The following is a 23558-nucleotide window of genomic DNA, read 5'->3' on the forward strand; positions in this document are numbered from 1 at the left end:
TTAACTTTTTTTTTGTCCCCGTAGGGGGCTATACCAAGCAATCTTTTGATTGCATATACTGTTCAATGATTTGCCATAGCATAGCATTGATCAGTGTTATCAATGCTCTGCTGCTCCAGCCTGCATAGCTGGCTGGGAACAGCAGAAGACTGATCGAACGACGAGGAGGCAGGTAAGAGCCCTCCCGCTGTCCACTCAGCTGATTGGGACTTGCGATGTCGCCGTGGATGTCCTAATCAGCTCCACTGAGCTAACCAGCACTGGTTAACCCGCATTTTAGATGCCGCAATCAACTTTGATCATTGCATCTAAAGGGTTAATGCCGGGCATAAGCGGTACCTGGCATTAACTGTGGGTCCTGGCTGCCCATAGCAACAGGGACCCACCAGGTTTAAAGCGTTCTACGCTCATGAGAATGGTTTGAACCCCATTAACGTGACCGTACGCCCTCAGTCCTTAAGTATGGGTGAAGGGATGGGTGAAGGGACATTCATGGTCACTTCTAGTGCTAATATGAATGGTTAGTCTGTGTTTACTGTAACAAAATAAAGAGTAGCACTGGTTGTACTGGGTTTTTAATTTATTGGTACATTTCTCTAGCATCAATTGCACAACATTTTAACATGGCATTAACCCCTTAAGGACTCATGGTTTTTCCGTTTTTGCACTTTCGTTTTTTCCTCCTTACATTCTAAAAATCATAACCCTAAAAATTTTCCACCTAGAAATCCATATTGTGGCTTATTTTTTGCGTCACCAATTCTACTTTGCAGTGACATTAGTCATTTTACCCAAAAGTTCACGGCGAAACGGGAAAAAAAAATCATTGTGCGACAAAATCTAAGAAAAAACACAATTTTGTAACTTTTGGGGGCTTCCGTTTCTACGCAGTGCATATTTCAGTAAAAATGACACCTTATCATCATTCTGTAGGTCCATACGGTTAAAATGATACCCTACTTATATAGGTTTGATTTTGTCGTACTTCTGGAAAAAATCATGACTACATGCAAGAAAACTCCAGAGTACAAAAATTGTCCCCCATACTGCCGGCAGTAAAAAAAATAAAGATGTACATACCTTCCTTCGCTCCCCCCGTGCCTCCGGTAACCGTCTCCGGTCTCCGCCGCGATCCTTTTCCTGGTTGCAGGTGGTCAACGAGTCATACTGCACTCAGCCAATCACCGACCACAGCGAAGTCCCGACTCGGCCGGCGATAGGCTAATCGGCAGTGACAGAACGCTTCAAGACACAAAATTCTTCACTACACCGGCACCTTCTGCCGGGGCTGAAAATGTCACACTGCTGCTCAGCCTATTGCCGGCCAAGTCGGGACTTCACTGCAGCCGGGGATTGGCTGAGTGCAGTATGACTCCCCGACCACCGACAACCAGGAAGAGGATCGCAGCAGAGGCTAGAAATGGTTACCGGAGGCACCAGGGGAGCGAAGGAAGGTATGTACCTGTTTATTTCTCTACTGCTGGTAGTATGGGGGACAATTTTTGCATTCTGGAGTTCTCTTTTAAGATATACATTTTTAGGGGGGTTCCCTAGTTCTAGGGTTAGTCCCCCTGAGGGGTTTAAGTGTATCCATTTGATCAAGTTAATCGGGCTTCACATTGGGCAGTAGTCTACCAATGTAATACCACTCTAAGTCCTTAAACAGTAAACACAACCAAGAGGGTGCTATGCAAATAAATGGGAGGAAACAAAGAAAGCTCATCTTTAGAGTTCAGCACTCAATCTCATTACAAGAAATTATACTTTAATCACTCCTTTTATTTCATAAAACCAGTGTTCCAATAATGGTCCATAACTCAATAACTGCCAGAAAATATTGACAAAAAATTAAATATTAACTGCTAACATATCCCATTCAGCCTGTGTGACATTTTATGAAATGTAATCCTGAGAAAAAATAAATATCAATGTGATGTAAGCATTTACTTCAAAATCCTTTAGTTGTTGCTATGGTGATTTCCTGACAGTTGCAAGCAGATGCTGTGTGCAATAGTTCTATTCCTATTTCACACCTGTCAAGTGGGTGCCAAACCAGCATGCCTTTTGTTGCACTATAGTGTTTTTCCAATTCTGAAGTATAGCTCTCATTACAGCTCTTGCAGAATAATTACAATATTTACATTGCATTTCTATGCTCCAATAATGACCTCTAAAATACATGTTTAACAGCGTTATTTATTAAACCATAAATCACATTCACATTTGTGTGGCATCTGTAACCTTTTTCTGGAAAAGAATGAATTTTGCTTAAGGCCAGTAATGTATTTACAGGAAAAAATGGTTTTGGTGGTGTGAAAAAATAATTGCATAAAGGGTAGAATGGTTTGTTCTAATATGCAGCTAAAGACAGTGCAGTAAAGGGTTTATGACCCAGGTTTATCAAACTGTGTGAGAGAAAAAGTGGAGAGATTTTACCACAACAGCCAATCACAGCTCAGGTTTCACTTTACCAGAGCTCGTTAGCTGAGCTGTGATTGGTTGCTGAGGAAAAATCTCTCCACTTCTCTCACAAAGTTTGATAAATCTGGGCCTGTGTGTCAATGGTTTGTTGCCTTCATATCACTTAAAGGTTAACGCTAAGGTGCCATGTATCAAAAACAGTTTAAGGATGGAATTACACTGAGGTTTTTCACGCAAAAACACAAAAAAAATGCCCATTTTGCCTCATGTCGTTTTTTCTGTGAAAAAATGCCACAGCCAGATGCTAGCTGCAAGTCAATAGTAAACTGCAATATGCCATATCCACTTGGAGTTTTTCATTTTGCCATTTTTGTAATCCTTTGGGCATTTTTCAGCTATTTTGGGCTCAGAGGCTGGTTTTCAAAAACGACCACAAGTTCAGAGTATTCCAATTATTTATTGATTAATGAATTAATTAATTTATTACATTTTTTTCTCTCTATGTATGGTTGAAAATGTGTGAGGAGAAAGATGATATTAAAATTTTGTGATATTTATTTTTGGAAGACAAAAATAAAATAGAGTGTGGACTTCTGTTGTGATTGGGCAAAAATGCGCAGTTTATCTTTCTTCTAAATAAATTCAGCAGTATTTTCTAAACAAATTTAAATCAGAACAAAACCTTTAGGGTGTCCTGTCTGCTTTTATGAGTTTAGTAAACTTAACCCTTAAAAATTTATGAAACTCTATAATAATTACACATTGTTTCAGAGGAATACAAAGCCCCATAAGGTGGGTGAATAGGTAGGTGCCAATTTCGCCAACTTAGGGAAACAAATTCCTTCCCAGAAGTCAAATATGTATATTTATGATAAAAGATACAAAAAAAAATCGGCTACAGTGGGGATCAAAAGTTTGGGCACCCCAGGTAAAAATTTGTGTTAATGTGCATAAAGAAGCCAAGGAAAGATGGAAAAATCTCCAAAAGGCATCAAATTACAGATTAGACATTATTATAATATGTCAGCAAAAGTTAGAATTTATTTCCATCATTTACACTTTCAAAATAACAGAAAACAAAAAAATGGTGTCTGCAAAAGTTTGGGCACCCTGCAGAGTTAATATCTTGTACTGCCCCCTTTGGCAAGTATCACAGCTTGTAAACGCTTTTTGTAGCCTGCCAAGAGTCTTTCAATTCTTGTTTGAGGTATCTTTGCCCATTCTTCCTCACAAAAGTCTTCCAGTTCTTTGAGATTTCTGGGCTGTCTGTCACGCACTGCTCTTTTAAGGTCTATCCATAGATTTTAAATTATGTTGAGGTCAGGAGATTGCGAAGGCCATGGCAAAACCTTCAGTTTACGCCTCTTGATGTAATCTCCCGTGGATTTAGAGGTGTGTTTAGGATCATTATCCATTTGTAGAAGCCATCCTCTCTTTAACTTCAGCTTTTTCACAGATGGCATCAAGTTAGCATCCAAAATTTGTTTTCCTTCTACTCGTGAGATGTTCCCTGTGCCACTGGCTGCAATACAACCCCAAAGCATGATTGATCCACCCCCATGCTTAACAGTTGGACAGAGGTTTTCATTAAATTCTGTTCCCCTTCTTCTCCAAACGTACCTTTGCTAATTCCAGCCAAAAAATTCAATTTTATCCTCATTGGTCCACAGAACTTGTTTCCAAAATGCATAAGGCTTGTCTATATGTTCATTTGCAAAGTTCAAATGCTGATTTTTGTGGTGAGGACGTAGAAGAGATTTTCTTCTGATGACTCTTCCATGAAGAACATATTTATACAAGTATTTCTTTATAGTGGAATAGTGTACCACAACTCCAGTGTCTGCCAGATCTTTCTGGAGGGATTGTGCAGTCAAACGTGGGTTTTGAATTGTTCTTCTCACTATCCTGTGAGCTGTTCTGTCTGATATTTTCTTCGTCATCCAGATCTTGCTTTAACTTCCACTGTTCCTGATGACTGACATTTCTTAATTACATTGCGAACAGAGGATATTGACATCTGAAAATGTTTTGCCATCTTCTTATAGCCTTCTCCAGCTTTGTGAGCATCAACTATTTTCAGTTTCAGATTTCTAGACAACTGCTTAGAAGAACCCATGGTGCTGATTGTTGGGGCAAGGTCAGATGAGTCTGGGCATTTAAAACCTTTGAGATTGACATCACCTCGTCTTCCCAGATGATGATTGAGAACAATCCATGACACTGGCAAGTCTCAGCTTTGCAAAGGGGGAAGTGCATGCTATAAATTCTGCCGGGTGCCCAAACTTTTGCAGACACCATTTTTTTGTTTTCTGTTATTTTGAAAGTGTAAATGACGGAAATAAAATCTAACTTTTGTTGACATATTATAAGAATGTCTAAGCTGTAATTTTTCCATCTTTCCTTGGCTTATGCACATTAATACAAATTTTTACCTGGGGTGCCCAAACTTTTGATCCTCACTGTACATTGAAAGTTTCCAAGAGCACAGTGGCCTTCATAATTCTTTAATGGAAGAAGTGTGGAGCAACCAGGACTCCAACTTGGGCTGGCCGTCCCACCAAACTAAGTAATGGGGGAAGAAGAGCTTTGGTAAGAGAGGTGACCAAGAATCTGATGGTTACTCTGGCTGAGCTCCAAAGATCCTGCATGCAGATGGGAGAAACTTTCAGAAGGTCAACCATCACTGCAGCACTCCAAGAATATTAACTTTGTGGCAGAGTGACCAGAAAGAATACAAAGTTCAGTAATATCCTGTTGAAATATCCTGTTGTCCAAAGGATAGGGGAATAAGATGTCAGATCGCCGAGGTCCCGCTGCTGGGGACCCCCGGGATCGCCACTGCGGCACCGTGCTATCATTACTGCACAGAGCAAGTTTGCTCTGCACGTAATGATGGGCAATACAGGGCCGGAGCATCGTTATGTCACTGCTCCGCCCCTCGTGATGTCACGGCCCGCCCTCTCAATTCAAGTCTATGGGCGGGGGCATGGTGGTTGTCACGCCCCCTGCCATAGACTTGCATTCAGGGGGTAGGCCGTGATGTCATGAGGGGCGGAGCCATGATGTCCCGCTACTCCATTCCCTGTATCGCCCGTCATTACGCACAGAGCGAATTCACTCTGTGCAGTAATGATAGTGCAGTGCCGCAGCGGAGATCCTGGGGGTCCCCAGCAGCGGGACCCCGGCGATCTGACATTTTATCACCTATCCTTTGGATAGGGGATAAGATGTCTAGGGGCGGAGTACCCCTTTAAGAGTTAATAAATACAATTACAAAAAATATTACATGTGCTAACTGACCATTTTCATCTTTTATGAATAATGTAATATAAGAAAAATGTATTGACTATTAATTAAGGAGCTATGTACCTGATATTGATAGAAATTGGACCAATGTGTTGTTATAGTATGCATTTGCACCTGGGATTTAGTTTTGTCCAAGTCCCTCTATTGTTTGTACTTTCTGTATTTTGTGTTTGACTTTAATTATTTTTTTTTTAATAGATGAATACTGGGTGTGTGATGTCTTTTGTTTTACCCCCTCACCCTCCCCTTTTCCTATTTTTTGGAATGCCTCAAAAAAATGTGGCTGGCCTTAGGGATGTGCAACCTTTGGCCGGCACCCAGGCTTTTGACCACCACTAGTTATAACATTAATTGTATATATAATTGTTATTTGATTACTTTATATAATGACCTGTAATTTGATCATGATATGTTGATAATTTTTAAGCGTTATATGAGGGTTATTTATGTTGCTCACTGTATATTATATTATTTTGAAAGGTATTGTAGCACTGTAATTTAGCCAGCTTTATGGAGATAATGCCTGCACTTGGAACTATAGAAGGTGCAGAGGTAGCTGTCGCACAGGGTCCGGGCGCCTGAGGGAGCTCCATGCCACATCTGCCCTATAAGAGACTGGTATTATAAATTGCACATGGGGCCCTGTTGCAAATTTTGCATTGAGACCCAGAAGCTACACTTTACATCTCTTCCTGCACTCTATAATGCATAGTGCATATATTTTGGCATTGATATGTATGGATATGTGTACACTGTATGAAAGTACATCATATGGAGTACATGGTAACAGAAATTACAGCTCAGGGGACCATACAATATAAGGTACACCTCTTAGCCACACCCTGAACTAAATTTCAGCTATGAGTTGGTATAGACTACAGCTATAATTTACAACAAAATTTCGGAAATATAGTAGTACCATGGGGGCTTTAACACTACCTCAAACCCTGCCCACTTTTTAAGTCAAGACTTGTGTTAAAATTAGCAACATGTGGATGCCAGAAACATATCATATAAGGCCTAATATATTTCCTCAAAAATGTTTTTAGATATACCTTATTGTAACAAGTGTTAGTTCAACAAGAAAGTTGAGCTTCTGAAATGAGCTTATACTGAATCAGTTGAAATGTATGTGGAACTTGAAGACACTAATGAATAAATGTCGCCTTTCCAGATTACCTGAGTTGCTCTTCTGAGGAAATTAATACAGACAATAAAAAGGCCACAGAAAGAGCAACTCTCGTTTTAATGGCAGAATGAATCACCCACAGCCAAAAGCAAGTTGCTTTATTTTTATAGACTTGCACTCTTGCCAGTATGATTAAAAAAGTGATTGATTAATCTGCCCTGTGGTGTGCAAGTCTTCACTGGATGTTTTGCAGTTTGTTCCATACACCAAACAATCACTCAAGGCATTTTCTTATTTCTCATTTTGTTTTTAAATAGCGAAGAGAATATGAAATATTGATTCAGACGGCGCTACATAAAGGTGTGAACACGTTTATGGTGGGAGAGAATATACCTTCATTAAAGATAATCCGGTGGGCTATATCTGTACAATAGTTTATTATATTAAAATGTCCAGGACAAACAACATTTTGCTAAATTATTAGAATGTTATGTATGATTATTTTAAATTTAAGCAAACATGTTTGTATAAGTACGTTACATATTTTTACTATGGAATTTCAGGTGTAATAAGGAAAGAACAGCTATGGGCTTTGGAAATTTATCTTTTTAAAATTCCCAAAAAATTCTACTTGGAAAAGGTTTGATTTTCCAAAACAAAATTTGGTCACATTTGCTTAATATGATTGGTAAATCTACAGTATGTTAGTTTAAACTCACTAACTGTAGAATGGTCGATGCCCATTCTTTCCCTTGACACTGCCAAATTATTTGACAGTATTGAGTTTCATTATTTGTGGTGTATCATTAAGTGGATGAATTTCGGTCCTCGATACCTGTCCTGGGTCCAAATGTTAGTATACAAGTCTTAGACCAAGAATCCAGGGTCAAAAAATTGCTAATGCCTTTCTTCTGGGAAGAGGCATTCACATTGGGTTGTTCTCTCTTGCCTTTCCTATTTGCTTTGGCTATCAAGTCTTTGGCTTTTATGGTTAGAGTTTCTAATGAGGTTAGGGGATTTTAGTATAGCAAAGTTTAGAGGCTACGATCAGTTGGGACAAATGTGCCTAGCTCCCTTTGAATCCTTGATTGTGGATTTTGCTTTCAGCAGCTGTCTCTCAACTCTGCCATCTGGGCATGCAAGTGACCGCTGGGAGTGACCATTTATCTGAATGTGAACCTGGATTTCCTATTGGAGTGGCCACTCAAAAAATTATAATCTTGCATAAACTTCACTTATTTATTACAGGTACTATAGGTGTAACTGAATAAAGATGATCCTGATGCCTCAATTTTTATACATTGTGTAGGGGTTTCAGTCTGGGATCATCCTTTGCCGTAGCCAAAGGACATGTTTTTTCACAATAAACTGGCAAACAGCAAGTCCTTTCTGCAATTCCGGCTCCTCGCCAGGTTTTTTAAACAGGTTGCAGGATAAACAAAAATAAACAAAAATAATCAAAACATAAAAATAACACCTAGGCCATCTAGCCACTTCCCTACACATGCAGCATGCCCTGACAATGAACTGGGGGACTTTTCCCTTCAAGGTTAAACACAATGGGGGAGATTTATCAAAACCTGTCCAGAGGAAAAGTTGCCCATAGCAACCAATCAGATTGCTTCTTTCATTTTTTAAAGTGAAAGAAGTTATCTGATTGGTTGCTATGTTTTTTTTTATGTTTTTTTGCAACAAATTGCTGCATAATTTTGGCACAGCAAACTGATTTACAAATCTTAAAAATAAGGTGCAGCTCACAACAGAGGGACCGAGGCAGTTAAAGCTAAAGCCGGACCCCACCGGCAACAATAATGTAAAATAATGAAAACCTATAGCTTATGCCTCTAGGACCTCACCAATGGTGCATAATGGTGTGGGCAAGGATTGATATAACAGCGTTATTCAAAAATTGTTTTTAATTCAGATTATAAAATATAAAATATGATATATAAATAATAACAAAATATCACATTACACTGGCATTTATCTAGTGAAAATCTCACTGGGCCCTAGTGAGATATCCAAAATGTAAAAAAATATATGAATAAATAAATATTCAAATGAGTCGATAAATCTGCAGATAAAAAATAATAAAAATAAAATAATTCCGCAAAAGGTGTTTGGATTTGTGGTAAAATGATTGTAACATAAAGTCAATGAAAAAATCAATAAAAAAGTAATAAAAAAGTTGATGAATGGATGATACAGAGTATCTCTCACCACTGCTTCTTGCTTGATAGGTTGTGATAGATAAGTCGCAGCCTTGTGTTCCTCGTGTGCCCCAATGAGTAGAGGGGGGCCCAGGTTGATATGTCTCCCTTAGCAGCCCCGTTGGCAGGGGGGCGCAAATAGATGTTGCGTGCCGTGAGCTCCGATAGCGGGGGAGCATGCAGCAGTTTCAACGCTGGGGACCTCATTCGCTGACCGGCTTAGCACAGACGGCACTAGTCTGGCACTCCGGCAGGAGTGTCAGTCGGCTCGGGTGCGACAACGGGTCTGATGATGATGGTACGCCGGGAGCGGTGGAAGGTCTGGGATTGGCGTCCCACGTGGAAGCAGGAGATGAGGCTATGCGATGCAGTAGATGGTAAGGTTACAGCCAGGCAGGGCGGAGTAGGACAGATTTAACTCCTCTGTTGCCAAGATATTTGCAGATGGACACTGATGGTAACTGTGTGAATAGTGCCAGATTTCTAAACGCGTTTCGGGGTACTGGGAAACAAAGACCTCCGACCCCTTCCTCAGTAGAAATGTGTATATGATACAATTTGATAATAACGCTGTTTTTGTAGTGAATTCACACCTGATAGTGGTTAATAACGTTCAAAAACAATACACGGTCATGGAATTGTAATGGATTGACTAGTAAAAGATGGAGTGGAGCAGCTCTTTGACAATTACTCATGAAAAACCAGATAATGAAATAGGACGTTATTCACACCCTATTAGCATTAGAGTACAGAGTTTATTGTGTACTTATTTCAGTAATTTTACCATGCTTATTAGTTTGTAAGTTACATGGATGAGGTAAAAGTGCAGGTGCATCATTGCCCAGAGCCAATGCTTATTTCAGGGGATGCAATGAGCACACAATCAATGAGAAAAAGAAGCCATACTCAGAATGGGGAATTCTTGAATTTGGAACTGCTTTAACTAGCAGGCTTAGATCTTTCCAGATGGCATGCACACAAAAGCTTTGCTCAACTGTACTGCCATTCTTGCTTAGCCCCTTTGGGACACTGCCCAATTCTGCTGTAGGACACAGTAGCCTAAATGACAATTTCTTACAGTAGGCAAAGAGAAGCGGGCAGTTGGCCTTAAACTGGTGGGAAATCTGGACTTGTCTCACTTAGAACTCTGTCCTAGCGTAAAAGTCAGGACCTCGGTAGCAATTGCATAACTTGGTGTAGGAGCATCAATAATACTTGCACAACTGTTTAGCCCGGCCTGTCAGACACCAATTTGCAGTACTTCCTTTCTCTAACAACAAGTTTGTTACCACCCACTGGCATAAAAACTAGCATGCACTTTCCTAGCATATATTAAACACATGGCTCTAGGATGACACAGGACTAGGCCATGAAGGAAGGAACCAGGACAACCAATCCATTTAGCATATGCCTAAACAAAATTATAACACACCATTAGTCCATGATGCAGACCCAAGTAAAATACAGCTGTACAATGTAAAATAATACATATCGCACATATAAATGGCAGCGTCCTACACAGTCAAGTATCATACATGATACAATATGCATGTATAAAATGTTACAAGGTATAAATAATAAGGTATTATAGTAATATGTCATAATAAGCTTTTTCTTAGTAAAACTCACAGAAGACACCAACATAGGGTGTATAAAGGCAGACCACGTAACTGCATATGGGACAGAAGGGCCTGACTCCAGTTGTGTGGTCTAAATACATGGTCCTCACACCATCAATTGTAAACCTTCCCTCACCTCCTAAACTATACTGTTGGTACAGCAAAACTCACTATGACGGGCCAGGCATGTAAATCATTGCTTCAATCTTAGTTTGGGTGCCTGGCAGGAGATTACCAGCGCACTGCTGAATCAGGCTCCAGTTCAGCCACTCCATAGCTCCATAAAGAGTTCTGCTGCACAGAAAGCAAAGTTCAGGAGGTGGGGAAACGGCAGGAGGGGTTAGTGGGGCCCTGTAGCAAAATCAGGGGGGCCAGATCCAGATTTTTACTATGGGGCCCTATGAATTTTATTTACGGCCCAGCTTCTGACAGGAACCCCTTAATTTCTAATTGTGTTAAGGCAAAGCAGATTAATATTTCTCGCCTTAGGCTTTTTATTAATTAAGATTAAAGACTAAATATTTTACATATAAATTACTACAAATCTATCCTTGTTGCTAATGGTGTAATGCAAACAATTTATAACAATAATAATTAACCTGATAATGTTTAATAAACCTTTGAAATCCCATGCAGTTCTTGAGCATTGCTAAGTATTCAGCTGGGTAATTGGTAACTTTTGAAATAAATTGTGGGTTTTAAGGCTGACTGCTTTTGTTAATATAATCTGAAAATGCTTTGCTTTCTGTTTAGTTGTACTACACAAACAAAGTAGCGCACAGGAAAAAATTATGTCAAAATCTATTGTGGTACATGGTGAATTACAGACAATTTATCATAAAGAAAGATCATCTCCAAATGCAAATAAGCAAAGATACTTTTTTCTAGACTAAAGATATGTAAAAATACACAAGTATACCACTACATATGCACAGTATAATAACTATTCATTTATCAATTAATGCAAAATATGAAATAAGTACCGGTAACTATTTTACATAAAATAATTTTCAATAAATTAGAATAATCATTATTTTTAGTATTTCTGTTATTAAAGACATCTTAAAGCATTCTGAGGCTATGAGGAGTCTCGCTTTCAGAAACTTAATCTATTAGCTACAGGGCAGAGTTGGACTTGCAGTATGTGACATAATAGATGTGGTGGACCACGGGTGTAGCGGTGTAGGTGGTGGGGCCAGATGTTATTAACCCCTAGTGTTCGTGAAACCAGAGTGGTCTTTGGTACCGGAACCACATGAATGGTATCTTCGCTATTCCAACGGCTAGTTAAGGAAAGGAGAGTCCACAACCAGTTATGGCTCAATGGAGGCTTTACTGAGTTTAAGACAGATGGAATTATCTTCACAGCTGGCCAGATTCCCAGAGAGAAGGCCAGGAACTCAGAAGAACTCGCAGCTTGCTGGGACCAATTATACTTGTAATAGACATGAGACAATTATCTTGAGGCTTGAATATATGCAGGACTTGACTACTTGAAGTGTCAGAAGACATAGACTTTTGACTTACTGGAATGACTGTAGCTTTGTGGCCTTCCAGTTAGCTGGTCACTTGCACTGAGATATCTGGTGTTAACTGTTCCTCAGCAAAGATCATAAGAGAAGAGAGTGAATTGTAATGGCCGCTCCTTTTTATAGTGGGGTGCTGGACTAAGTCCCATTGGTCAAGCTGCGGGTCATAGGTTAAGCTGGTGCTCTCTGGGAGAACATGTGACAACAAATCATGTGACTGCATAACATAACATGTGACAGACTTACAGGTCCTTGAGACAACCTCTCACAGATGCTCTGCTCTATCTATACATTAGGATCCTGTCTATACATTAAAGCAGTATACACAACATTCTGGAAACAACGGGGAGAGACCCTGCAGGGGAGCCCCCAGGTCACTGAGGATGCCAACCTGAGAGGGCCTAAGGGTAGTACAGGACCATGTCCTGTACTGGGACATTACATAGAGATAAAGTACAACCCCTTGTTCATGCTACCTGAACCATGAATCATTGAGGCGGTCCGCAGTGACTTCTGTAAGCACCCCCAGCAGTAATCTATCATGGAAAGGGGGACACTGCTGGGACCACCCCCAATGACTTGTGGCACGGGCAACATGAAAGTAATGACAAGTTTCCTTTCTGCATTAGATATTTTTATATTTTCCTGTTATTGATTCAATTAAAAATGGTGTCTACCCTTAGGCCCAGTCAGGTTGAGTCCCTCAGTGACCTGGGGGGCTCCCCTGCAAGCTTTCCCCCTGTTGGTTTCATAAAGGCGTGTGTGTCACTTTAATGCCTAGACAGGATCCCTAATAATAGGTAGTATAGAGGACCTGTGGGAGGTCTCAAGGACCTGTGTAAGTCTGTCACAAGTTATGTTATGCTGTCACATGATTTGTTGTCACATGTTCTCCCAGAGAGCACCAGCTTAACCTATGACCCGCAGCTTGACCAATGGACTTTAGTCTAGCCTACCACTATATAAAGGGGCAGCCATTACAATGCTCTCTCTTCGTTTACTAAGAACCAGCCAGTACAGATGTCTGCAAGTGATTAGCATCTGGAAGACCCAAAAAGCTACAGTCAAGTAAGTCTCAAGTCTATGTCTGCTGTCGCTACAAGTAGTCAAGTCCTGCAAATAGTCAAGTCAAGTCTAATTTCACATCAAGTTAACTACAAGTATATTAGTCCAGCAAGCTGTGAGGTCCTCTGGGTCCTGGCCACCTCTCTGGGAATTCTGGCCTCAGCTGTGAAGATAATTCCACCTGTCTTCTAACTCAGAAAAGCCTCTGTTTGACCATACCTGGTTGTGGACTCTTATTTCCCTTTTAGTAATTGGGATAGCGGAGAATCCGGACGTGTGGTGTTCCGGAACCCAAAAACCACACTAGTGTCACGAACACCAGGGATTAATACCAGCCAGCCCCTGAAGTTAATACCACCACTCTCACCGCTACACCCGTGGTCCCGCCATTTCACCCGATGGTCCACCACACTTCTTTTTAACGTTTCAGTAAAGGTACGATTCACATTATTATTATCATCATTATTGTTATTATTAATAATAAAAATAATAAGTAGTAGTAATTGTTGAAGTACTAGTAGAAATATTATTTGTAGTTACCAACAATAGAATTCTAAGTATTTAAAAAAGTGGAAAATGAATGAGAAGAAAGTTTTTCCATTTCTCAGTTTATGTAGTCTTAGATACATCAGACACTATATGGATATTGAGAGTTTGCTGTTCAATTATTCATGTGAATATATCGGCTTTTACCAAAGTCAATGATGGAAATCAGCCATATTTAGGAGCTTATTGATTGTGTATTGCTTTACGTTTCTTTTTGACTGTGCATATGCAGATATAAGTGACAGCTAACCTTTGTACCTTCAAGTGAGATACTCAATCAATCTGGTAATCATTGTATTGAATAACTGTGGATCATTTAAATGCTCTTTTTACTATGTAGGTAACCTTCTCTATATAAAGAATGAAGTCTATTAATGCTGGATCACAGCTTTGAGCAAGTACTGATAGATTTACCTCAAAATGTTTGTTTTTATTAAACTGCAGAATCCATTCAAAATTGTGCATCCTACTTTGGCCTCTAAAACTGAACATTTATGTTTTTGGCACTGTAGCCATAGGAAGATATTTAGTGGGATGGATTATATTGTTAAATAGGGAAATAAATTGAAAAAAAAAATAGATTTAATCCATTCATTATTTGATGTGCATAATACTTTAAAGGGATACTCCACCCCTAGACATCTTATGCCCTAATGATAGGGGTCCCAGGGGCCGGACCCCCCCCCCGCAATCAGACATCTTACATAGTTACATAGTTACATAGTTAGTACGGTCGAAAAAAGACATATGTCCATCAAGTTCAACCAGGGAATTAAGGGGTAGGGGTGTGGCGCGATATTGGGGAAGGGATGGGATTTTATATTTCTTCATAAGCATTAATGTTATTTTGTTCCAGGAATGTATCTAATCCTGTTTTAAAGCTGTTAATTGTTCCTGCTGTGACCAGTTCCTGAGGTAGACCGTTCCATAAATTCACAGTCCTCACGGTAAAGAAGGCGTGTCGCCCCTTGAGACTAAACTTTTTCTTCTCCAGACGGAGGGAGTGCCCCCTCATCCTTTGGGGGGGTTTAACCTGGAACAGTTTTTCTCCATATTTTTTGTATGGGCCATTAATATACTTATATACGTTTATCATATCCCCCCTTAAACGTCTCTTCTCAAGACTAAACAATTGTAACTCCTTTAATCGCTCTTCATAGCTAAGATGATCCATGCCCCATATTAGTTTAGTCGCGCGTCTCTGCACCCTTTCCAACTCCGCAGTGTCCCTTTTATGGACAGGTGCCCAAAACTGAACAGCATATTCCAGGTGAGGCCGTATCAATGCTTTATAAAGGGGGAGTATTATGTCCCTGTCCCTTGAGTCCATGCCTCTTTTGATACATGACAATATCCTGCCGGCTTTGGAAGCAGCAGCCTGACATTGCATGCTATTCTGTAGTCTGTGATCTACAAGTACACCCAGATCCTTCTCTACCAGTGACTCTGCCAGTTTAATCCCCCCTAAGACATACGACGCATGCAGGTTATTAGTACCCAGATGCATAACTTTACATTTATCCACATTGAACCTCATTTGCCAAGTGGATGCCCAGACACTTAGTCTATCCAAGTCATCTTGTAACTTATGCACATCCTCTATAGACTGTACCGTGCTACAAAGCTTGGTGTCATCTGCAAAGATAGAAACAGAGCTGTTAATACCATCCTCTATATCATTGATAAATAAATTAAACAACAGCGGGCCCACCACTAATAACCGGGGTACACCACTAATAACCGGGGACCAATCAGAGTACGAATCATTGACCACCACTCTCTGGGTACGATCCATGAGCCAGTGTTCAATTCAGTTACAAACTAAAATTTCCAAACCCAAAGACCTTAACTTACCTGTCTTATCCCCTATCCTTTGAATAGAGTATAAGATGTCTAGGGATGGAGTACCCCCTTAAGCCCTTGACAATCAAGAACATGGAGGTGTTGTGCACACCTGAACGAGAATACACGTCCATTGATCTCGTGGGTACTGCCCAGTGTACCCAAGAGATCGCAGCCAGAGTCTCAGCTGTAACACACAGCCGGGACCCTGCCGCTCTGCCAGGACCATAGTAAACTTTGGTCCCAGCAGTTTAACCCTTACAGCCAAGTCGGAAGCGACCACAAGCTGTAAGGAGTTTGACAGTGGCTCCCTCTCTCTCTCTCCAGCAGCACCCCAAAATGATCGCGGGGTGCTGCTGCTTACCTGGGCAGCTGGGGGTCTTTCAAAGGCCTCCAGGTTTGCCGCAGGTAAATGTCAGCAATATGCTGACTGCCAGTCTAAAACTGACAGGCAGCATATTACTGCAGTGCTTTGGAATACTGAGTACTCAAAAGCATAAAAAATGAAAGTAAAAAAAAAAATATATATATATATATATATATATATATATATATATATATATATATATATAAAAGTTAAAAAAATAAAATTGAAATACCTTTTTTTTAAATAAATAAATGAATAAATAAAAATAATGAAAAATAAATAAGGGTATTTCATGCTGCGGATGCGCCGATGGCAGTTACAAGAGCGAGCCCCCTGCTGGGGCGGGGTAGCTCTGTGTATCTGCTCGTAGCGGCGGATTTCCCATTGGCACTCATGAGCTGACACACAAAGCTACCCAGCCGCAAAAGTGTGCTCGCTCTTATGACTGCCGGCAGGCATTCACAGTGTGAAATATGCAAATATGCTGCAGATGTGCTCCATGAGACAAATTTTATAATTTTTTTTTTACAAAGGCCTAATTCATCATTTCTGCAGTATATTAGAGGCATCCATCAGCATCACGTCAAAAAAGTGATGCCAAAGTATACTGTAGCATCCCCATTCATTTCAGAGTCACGCCAAATTAGAATATACTAGCGGAAAGTGTCACTAGGTGACTATGTTTGGGCCACCAAAACTAATGAGACTGCTGCAGTATCCCTTAGAAACACAGTAACATAGTTCATAATGTTGAAAAAAGAGTCCATCAAGTTCAACCGATAACCATAATGAGTCCCTACTAAGTTGATATAGTTCTAGAATCCATAACCTGTAATGTTATTATTCTTCAAAAATGCACCCAGATCCCTTTTAAATTTATTTTACAGAGTTTACCATGACCACCTCCTCAGGCAGAGAATTCCACAGTCTCACTGCTCTTACAGTTGAGAACCCCCGTCTGTGCTGTTGCAGAAACCTTCTTTCCTCTAGACGTAGAGGATGCCCCCTTGTTATAGATACAGTCCTGGGTATAAATAGATCATGGGAGAGATCTCTGTGAGGTCCCCTGATATATTTATACATAGTTATTTGGTCGCCTCTAAGCCTTCATTTTTCTAAACTAAATAACCCCAATTCTGATAATCTTTCTGGGTACTGTAGTCCTCCCAATCCCCGTATTACCCTGGTTGCCCATCTTTTAACCCTCTCCAGCTCCACTATATCTTTCTTGTACACTAGTGCCCAGTACTGTACACAGTATTCCAGGTGTGATTTGTACAGTCAAATGCTTTGGAAAAATCCAGATATACGACATCCAGCAATTGCCCCTGGTGCAGTCTGGAGCTCACCTCCTCATAAAAGCTGATCAGGTTAGTTTGACAGGACCGATCCCTCATAAAGCCATGCTGATATGGGGTCATACATTTATTTTTATCAAGATACTCCAAAATAGCATCCCTTACAAAACCCTCAAATAATTTACAGTGCCGATCGCGGCGCCGCGCGCTATTAACCCTTTAGCCGCGCGCTCAGAGCTGAGCCATGCGGCTAAAAGTGAAAGTAAAAACTGCCGGCTAACTCAGTGGGCTGTTCGGGATAGCCACGGCGAAATCGCGGCATCCCGAACAGCTTACAGGACAGCGGGAGGGTCCCTACCTGCCTCCTCGCTGTCCGATCGCCGAATGACTGCTCAGTGCCTGAGATCCAGGCATGAGCAGTCAAGCGGCAGAATCATCGATTGATAATGATCAATGATCAATGATAAAGATCAGTGTGTGCAGTGTTATAGATCCCTATGGGAGCTATAACACTGCAAAAAAAAAGTTTAAAAAAAATAAAGATCATTTAACCCCTCCCCTATTAAAAGTTTGAATCACCCCCCTTTTCCCATAAAAAAAAAACACAGTGTAAATAAAAATAAAAATAAACATATATGGTATCACCGCGTGCGGAAATGTCTGAATTATAAAAATATATTGTTAATTAAACCGCTCGGTCAATGGCGTACGCGCGAAAAAATTCCAAAGTCCAAAATAGTGCATTTTTGGCCACTTTTTATATCATTTATATCATCAATAAGTCCTATCAATGCAAAAATTTTACCGTTAAAAACTTCATATCACGGCGCAAAAAATGAGCCCTCATACCGCCCCATACACGGAAAAATAAAAAAGTTATAGGGGTCAGACGATGACAATTTTAAACGTATTAATTTTCCTGCATGTAGTTATGATTTTTTCCAGAAGTATGACAAAATCAAACCTATATAAGTAGGGTATCATTTTAATCGTATGGACCTACAGAATAAAAATAAGGTGTTATTTTTACCGAAAAATTTACTACGTAGAAACGGTAGCCCCCAAAAATTACAAAACGGCGTTTTTTTTTTTCAATTTTGTCGCACAATGATTTTTCTTTCCGTTTCACCGTAGATTTTTGGGCAAAATGACTGTCGTCATTACAAAGTAGAATTGGTGGTGCAAAAAATAAGCAATCATATGGATTTTTAGGTGCAAAGTTGAAAGAGTTATGATTTTTTAAAGGCAAGGAGCAAAAAACGAAAATGCAAAAACGGAAAAAACCCCGGTCCTTAAGGGGTTAAACACTCCTCCACCATTCTAGCCATCTTCTCCCCAAGCACAGCTGCTTCTCCCCCATTGAGGTGCAGCCGGTCCCTACGGTAGAGCCTGTATCCAACAGCGAAGTCAGCCCAGTTCTCCATGAACCCAAACCCTTCTTTCCTACACCAGCTTCTGAGCCACTTGTTTACCTCCCTAATCTCCTGCTGCCTCTCTGGTGTGGCTCGTGGTACAGGTATTTCAGAAAATATTACCTTGGAGGTCGTTGCATTAAGCTTGCGGCCTATGTCCCTGAAATCCTTTTTAAGGACAGTCCACCTACCTCTTACTTTGTCATTGGTGCCAATATGTGCCATGACTGCTGGGTCCTCTTCAGCCCCACCCAGCAACCTGCCAACCCGATCCGCGATGTGCCGAACTCAAGCGCCAAGAAGACAATAAACTGTTCAGCAATCCCGGTCTTTGTGACAGATCGCTCCCTATCTGTCCCCCTAATAATTGAGTCCCCCACTACAGTACCTGTCTGGCCTGTCTGGCCTGCCCTGCACTCCTCCCTCCCACCTTACTGGAGCAGACACCCCCATGGCGATCAGAGGCAGAGTCCTGCTGCAGTACTGCTAGCTCTGAAATTGCATCCCCCTCATCTGCCAACCGGGCAAACTTGTTGGGGTGTGCAAGTTCAGGACTAGCCTTCCTGACACTTTTCTCTCTACCCCATTTTCTAACTGTAACCCAGCTAGCTGTCTGACTATCCTCCCCCACCTCTACCCCAGAGAGTACTTGCTCAGTGAGCAGGAGACTCCTCTCCAAGTTGTCAATGCGTCTCAATCTTGCCAGTTGCTCCTCTCGATCCAGGATCTGGGCTTCCAAATTACCAACTCGCTCACATCTCACACAACAATATGCAATGTGCCAGGGTTGCATATATTGTGCAAGATGCACACGGGACTGCTTTTTCCAACATGGAGGCCATACTAGATTTGGGAATTGCAAAAATTAACAGTAAAAAAAAAAAAAAAAAAAAATCTAATATTTCAATTAAACTCCCTGAATTTAAAGTCTCTTAAATGGGTACTGTCAGATACAAAAACTTTTGATATGTTGTAAAGCATGCAACCAATAGGTTTTGCAATTGCTTTTATTAGAACATTTTCAGTATTTCATACTGATAAGCCAGTCAAACAACTGCCCCCCTGCCTTCTTGGACACATACTAGTCCTGCTGTGTCCATGTGTCATGGACCCACTTCCTTGATTCCCAGATATGAGCGCAGGGCACACAGCTGGAGGAAAAATCCTCCCACTGTCAGCTTGTGTCCCACTACTGTCAGTGAGGGCAAGCTGGGAGTTGTAGTTTTGCCAATGCTAGGAAAGATGTGAGCAGACAGCATACTGAGGGAGGGGGTGGAGACCTGCACAGTGAGGCCACGCTCCTTCCTTTGAGAGGAATTCAGACAAGTGAGCAAAATTAAAAGTACAATAAAAAATATAAATAAAGGTGCTAGACACACATGGTCAAGATTAGGTACTGAGTGATATATAAAAAAAGTTTTTTTGTTGGATCTGATAAATCCCTCTCACTTTTATACTTACACTCACTTGTATACTTCACACTCATGTATACAGACACACAATCACTAACTCAAACAATCGCTTTGTGTACTTGTTTCTATAGTTACCAGATACCACCTCTCTCTCTTCCATGCCTTTTTTGTCATAAGGCCAGCACCTCTAACATAATGACACCTCTAACATACTGCAGAAATGCAGTATGAATGGGGACTATAACCTCCCACCCCCTCCAATAAAATAAAAAATCAGTTTTTATTTTATTTTTTATTTTATTTAATGTATTTATTCCAATGATGGAGATATTCACCATGAGCGGGTGTTTGTTCCCACAACATGACGAATATATCCATCAGGAACTTCAACTTTCACAGACAGCTGTGCATTTTTGCTAGCCGACTAAGGACCAATCAGAGTGGTCCCTGGTCCCGCTAATACATATTTATGACACTTGTGGTGGTGTCGTGTGGCTCTGCCAGGTCCGATCTTTTGCAGACATGGAGTGGGGTCTATCATTTTTTTAAAGATGTCTTGAAATCCGAATGGTGCTCCTTTCCTTCTGGATCCCACCAAAGCAATCAAATATGGCCTAAAATATGGGGCGCATTTCTCCTTTGCAGACACAATGTACAAAAAATATGTCCCACAAATGATGCATTTGTGGGGAAAAAATAAAATAATTTCATTTTTTTCCATTCACTTTGTAACCATTCCAGCCACACATAAAGGACTAAAAATAATCCCTTTTAGTCTAGGTAAATACTATTGGGGGTGTAGTTTCCAAAATGGGGTCATTTGTGGGGTTCTGTATGATTCTGTCAGTTAAAACTCTTTGCAGGCATGTGGCCCATAATTCATTTGGCCTAAAATGATGCCCTAAAAGCCAAATGGTGCTTCTTTACTTCTGGGTCCCGCCACATGGCCAAATATGTGGTGCATTTCTTTCAATATCAGAAGCGATGTACTAAAAATTTGTCCCACAAATTATGTATTTGTGAAAAAAAAGCAAATGTCAGTTTTTTATACTGACCTTGTAATAATTCCTGCCAAAAAGCTATAGTGTTAAAATATCCCCTAGTGAATACCTTCAGGGTTCTAGTTTTTAAAATGGGTAATTTGCACATAAAAAAGATGTACTTTTCAAATTTCCAAAATATTCAAAATTTCAAGTAAAATTGTTAGGCTTATAATTCATTTAAATGTTAATAAAAAGAAAGGTGTAAAAATAAAGAAGACATCTAAAAGTACAGTCAGGTCCACAAATATTGGGGTATAGAAAGTCCAGCTCACATGCTAACTCCTGTGCTCAGATTCACCACCTAGACTCCGTGTGTCCAATGTGAAAAGAAGAAAACAATAATCCAGCACTTAGGAAAATTGCAGCTTTATTTTCATATCCTCTATAAAATAGCATGGAGCTGATACACTTCACAGCATCTGAAAGATCTTGATGTGTTTCGAGTGTATGCGATCTTTGTCAAAAGATACCTTCTCTACTTCTTGGTGCCTAGATATAGGCAATTCACAGGTGAGCTAGACATGTTAAAATTAACCGGCTGCTACCAAGAGCATGTCGGAAAACATATGGTTAAAAACTATGAGAAATATTCAAACATTCAAGCAATGCGATTCCAGTTGGGAAAATGGTTATACTATAGATGAAAACTTGGCAAGTTAAATGTTATAACCATGGGAGGTTGGAAGACAGTGCTGTCCAATGCGAAAAAACTGACTCAAAATTGGAAAATATTTTGACATAGTAAAACACAGGAAAAACGTCTGAATCCAAGTTCACTTATGCCCAAATGGAATCATGGGGCATTCTGGTGTTCAATGTGAACTTCCAGAAAGCCTCCCTATCCATCAATTTACATTCTATGTCACCTCCTCTGATATTTTTGCGTATTTTTTCGATGCCATATACTTGTATGGATTTGAAGTCTCTGTTGTGTTCTTGTATGAAATGTAATGATGCACTAGATCGATTTCTTATGGATGAGTTGGTGATATCATTCATATGTTCTAAAAACGTATTTTAAGCTTGCGTATGGTGTAACCCATATATTTTTTGGCGCAGGCTTGACATTCTATAATGTAAATGCAATGAGTGGAATTACAATTGAGGTAATTTTTTATTCCATAAGATTTAGTGTTGTCTGCATTGTCACATTTTTTGCACACTTTTGCAAATTTGCAAGTGCGGCATACAGTGGAGTCGCAATGGTAAAAGCCAGTGGTGCATAACCAAGTTGGTGTAGTTTTGGATTCTGAAGTAACCAAACTGGGGGACAATAAGTCACCCAGTGTATGTGCTTTTTTGGCTACTATGCGGCAACCTGCCTTGAGTATCTCTGATAAACAGGGATCATCTTTTAGTAGATGTGAAATATTGTAAATGATTTTCCGTATTTGTTTGAATTGAGGTGTGTATGTAATACTCAAAACCGGAGCAGGGACAGAGTGAGTTGCTGATTTATATGTTCGGTTGTTGTTTTCTGTCATTTTTAATGACTTTTTGAAATGCTGTTTGTAAATGTTTGTTTTTATAGCCTTGTAACTTCAATCTGGATTTTAACTGTATAGCCTCATTTTTAAACTCTTCTGTATCTGAACAATTTCGTCTAAGTCTGGTTAATTCACGGGATAGTTGGAATCAGCTCTCAAAATGGTGTTACCAGAAAGGGGTTTGCGATAGGTGGATGTGTCGATGGGTTTTCCGGCAACTCCCCCCAAACACAAGTCCAAAAATGCCGCACTGTCAGAATGGAGCTCAAATGTAAATTTGAGATTGAAAGAATTAGAGTTGAGATAGTCAACAAAAAGTGGTACGGGAGATACATCCCCCCTCCAAACAAGGAGGAGGTCGTCTATGTACCTCCCGTACCACTTTATGTGACTAGAAAACGGATTGGCGCCTGTATAAATGTACAACTCCTCCCAGTGCGACATTGTTAGATTCACGAGGGAGGGGGAGTGCCGGGCCCCCATTGAAACTCCGCTGGTTTGGAGAAAAAAACGTTTGCCAAAAGTAAAAAAATTTGTGAGTTATCAAAAACCATGTGACTTTCAAAATGTAACCGATCAAAATTCCAGAATATTCGCTATATTTGCATAAATGACATTTTAAAGCTTCCATGGCAACTTGTTATACACGAGCATTCAATGCCCTTTGATTGCACAGCATATTGACATTTATCTACTGAAGACTGCACTTCCCATAAGTCTTCAGTCTTTCTGTATCCCACAGCCCTTCCCCACCAACCCAACTGCCTCCATTCTGCAAATCCTGCACATAGTAGGTGGTCTTCATATACATTTGTGGTTGTGTACCTATGGGTACATATAGAGGGTGTATGCAATGGCCTGAGGTGTGCCGT

General features: G+C 40.3%; 1 protein-coding gene across 2 annotated transcripts in view; it reads left to right on the forward strand.

Moving 5' to 3' along the window:
- LOC130361992 (isoaspartyl peptidase/L-asparaginase-like) overlaps nucleotides 1-23558 on the forward strand; it is a 170322-nt gene that overhangs the window by 65917 nt on the left and 80847 nt on the right. Inside the window, exon 1 of one of the 2 annotated variants that reach the window (XM_056565805.1) lies at nucleotides 1421-1454. The exons of the other annotated variant lie outside the window; for it this stretch is intronic. The gene's annotated coding sequence lies outside the window, so the exon portion shown is untranslated. Of the gene's footprint in view, nucleotides 1-1420; nucleotides 1455-23558 lie in introns of those variants that run through there. 2 annotated transcript variants of the gene reach the window in all.

The sequence above is a fragment of the Hyla sarda genome, chromosome 3, assembly GCF_029499605.1.
Source record: "Hyla sarda isolate aHylSar1 chromosome 3, aHylSar1.hap1, whole genome shotgun sequence".
NCBI lineage: Eukaryota > Metazoa > Chordata > Amphibia > Anura > Hylidae > Hyla > Hyla sarda.